A 3989-nucleotide genomic window follows, 5' to 3' on the forward strand; every position below is an offset into this window, starting at 1 on the left:
GTGACAATTTTGTGATTATTGAGAAGTCTCGTGGGGTTTATGAATGTTAAGATCTGACGATTGTATATCTAATCCAAGGGTTGAGAATTGGTCTTACGGGTCTCACGAAAAACATTTGGTCTCACATGATCCCAAGTCTATATATATATATATATATATATATATATATATATATAGGTGCAGGGTTGGGTTAATATCAGAAACAGATACAGATTTTTTTTAAACGATGATATCATTTGAATATAAAAAACAAATATTATGATATTTTTTACAGCATTATAATTGTTTTATTAGTTAGTTCATTGTTTTTCATATGTTAGGTATTATATTCAAGTCTTTTATTGCAATTTTTTTTCCAGAAATATAATAAATTTGAAATTAAAAGCTAAAAGCTAAGAAAATGATATTAACGGGTTTCAAATTCCGGTCTGAAATGAAAGAAAATCTTGCAAATCAACTATATTAAGGAAAACTTGTATTCTTATTGTAGTTTCAAAATATATATGATGACACACAACAAATCGATACGGTTACATCTTTCGCGAACCTAATTTTTTTTACATTACGATGGAGGAATAAAACAGTGGCACAGTATACTAGGTCCGTTCATGGTTCACGTGAAACCAACCTGTTTTTGTTAGACCCGTGAAATTACTTTTTTACAGTTGAAACTTCATAGTAAAACGTTGTGAAAGTTCGGCATTTTTTACCTTCACAATATTTTGCTGTGAAATTTCAAGTGTAAAAAAATGGTTTCATGGGTCTCACGAAAACAAGTTGATTCTACGTAAACCCAACCCATGGGTGTGTGTGTGTGTGTGTATATATATATATTAATAAATGTTTTGGGCATAATCCTGACAAAAAATCCCAGAATTGATCCTAGGCCCGATAACCAGTTTTGGGCATGGTCTATACACAACCAGTCCCAATCTTGTAACTGGTTTTGAGTCAAGCCTTGATATTTTATAAAATTTGTAACCAGTCCTGAACCATGGATCATATGTGGTTTCAGCTCTGGCCTAGCCCAATTTGACCTACTTTAGTGTTATCATTTGTAAAGTTTCGTAAAATTTATAACTAGACCGTTTAAACTGTTAAAAATGGTCCGACTTAACTTAATTTAAGGGGTTCTAAACACCCCGATCTATATTTGGTTTTAAACTAGCATATGATAATAAATTCTATTACGAGGTTGTTTGTTTACCTTTGAATTGTTAAGAGGTGAATCTTGTTTGACAAAAAAAATATTTGCCTCTTAATGGTTCTAAAACTCTCTGAATTATTTTGTATCATTTGTCTTTCTTAACCATTCAGCGTCCTAATTTCATTGTAAACAATTAGCAAACAATTATATTTCATTTTATACTATATCATGAGAGCATCTTAATCATTCTAACCATTTAATCATTTTACATCAAACTCATTCAACAATTGTCAAACAAACCCTACGTCTAATATCAAATGATCATCCATAGCAAACCATTTGAAGTGGCGTACTATTGCCACGTGTATTTAAAGTAATGCCACATAGGATAAATGGCCCATTTTTAATACAAAATTAAGTTTATTAATTTAATTAGTTAATAAATTAATTATTATTTTATTTTATAAGTTAATAAATTGAATTTTTATTATTAAATTATTTAAGAAATAGGCTTTGAATACTAATTAATTACAAGTGATTAAAATATGTATAATATACACTTTTGAAAGATGTTGGATGTATCATATGTCATTAGTGTTTGTATGATAATTGTAAAAAGTAATGTGGAAAGCTGTTTGGTAAGCGATATTAAGCAGTAATTAATGTGAATAAAAATAAAAAAAATTAATTGTTTTTTTTATAATATAATGGGATCATTCCTTCAGAAGCCCAAATTTTCATTTCAAGTTAAACTGAGAGGAATGAAAATTCTTTCTCATTTTCATTCTCTGTCATTTTCATTTTCATTTTCATACCCATTTTCATTTCTCTGTCTAAAACAAACACCCCCTAAGATTTCACTGGGGGGAATGATCTGATATTCATGGGATTTTTCTGTATGTTTTAATAATTTGTCCAAAAACCAGTAGTTTTACTGTAATGTCTTAAAAGCGATATCATCATTGTATGATATTAGTTATAGTACGTATCGTTTGAACAAACATCCAAACATCTAATAGAACACAACATTTGCAACTGAATTATGCTACCAGTATCATTTTTGTACTCTATAAACCAGTTATCAGATTCAATGTCTTGACAAACTTTTCACATACAAATACTACCTAACTCAGCAGATCGTTTTAAAAATCTACCAAAATGATATTTTACTTCCCATGATTAGTTTTAAAAGGGTTTTTATGTATCAAAAGGTTACCAATAACATGTGGTATTAAAAATACTAAAAAACCCTTTTAAAACACATTATAAAGAACATGGTATTTTCTAAATATATCAAAGTACCCTTTTAATATATCAGGCGGCTAACATTTTTAGAAGATCTGTTTTCTGTAACAAGTTTATCAGTGAACGAAACCTATCAGTCAATGTTTATACTTTACTATAATTACTATAGCCAGTATTCTAAACGGTTCACTATGGCTGCTGCCATGGCTCAAGTCTCGTGTTGAACATCACGTTAAGCTTGTTGTATTTAGTGGTTCAGTGTGCGGTTTTTGTAACGAAAAATCTTGTTTCTTTTACATTGTTAGTAGCTTACTTTTAGTTTTTAGTATATAACGTAATTTAAATTATTTAATATCAACGACTTATTGAATAATAATAGAAAATGTATAACCACAAGGGTGGTGTATGATTGGTTTGAGCTTGACTCCAAAGGTTAAAAGTATCTGGAGGTCCCAGTTTCAAATCCAAGAAGGAATAAAAATCCCCTTGTGGCCATGGATGTTCAAATGTGGTGACTCCGGACTATCTGCAAAGCAGGTGGTCACCGTGAGATTAGTCGGCCCGCATAGCGGGTTGGATATCCCGGTTAATAAAAAAAATGTATGTATATATACATATACATATACATACACACTTGGGATCACGTGAAACCACTTTTTACACTTGAAAGTTCATAGCACAACGTTGTGAAGTTAACCGTCACAGTGTTTTTGCTGTGAAAGTTCGGATTTTTTTTGTTACCTTCATAGCGCTTTGCTGTGAAGTTTCAAGTGTAAAAAAATGGTCATACGGGTGTCACGAAAACAAGCTGGTCTCACGTCTTGAAAAACGTTGTGGTCTCACCACCATGCTACGCCTCACACAATTTAGAACCTTGATTATAACAGTGTTAGGTGTTACTTAGCAAATCTTTCGAAATTATGATATCAATGCATTGAAAATGTAACAGAAAATACAGTAATTAAATTTTTTAATCCATGATATTGACACATTTAATTTTGATATTCCATATGTAAAACATAAATTCCATATAATGAGACAAATAAATTCACTTTGAAAAAAAAAATAGAAGGTAACACAAATTGAACATTAGTTGTGCCTTAGAACTTGAACAAGATTCCCTCGTGGGTTACATGCGTCTCAATTATCATCAATCATTGGTTCACAAAATTTTCACTTTTTTATTAGAGAACATTTTACACACCGACTAATGTCATTTTATATTATAATATATATATATATATATATATATATGGTTTATTTCAAACACAACCTATCGCATTTGTACAACCAATGCAACCCAATAAATTGAAATATTTATGGAARTGATTAGAGTTCATTTATTATGATTTAAATATTTATGGAAGATGAATACGGTTCATTAATTATGATTAATACTTTATATTAGTAAATAATCAAAACCTCAATAAAATCACATATTAATCAAATGAAATGGACGGTTGAGATTATGTTGTATTGGTTGCACAAATGACAAGAGTTGTATAATAACCAACATCTCTCTCTCTCTCTCTCTCTCTCTCTCTATATATATATATATATATATATAGAGAGAGAGAGAGAGAGGAGTGATCATATG

Source organism: Cynara cardunculus (assembly GCF_001531365.2).
Source record: "Cynara cardunculus var. scolymus isolate 2C chromosome LG 9, CcrdV1, whole genome shotgun sequence".
Classification (NCBI taxonomy): domain Eukaryota; kingdom Viridiplantae; phylum Streptophyta; class Magnoliopsida; order Asterales; family Asteraceae; genus Cynara; species Cynara cardunculus.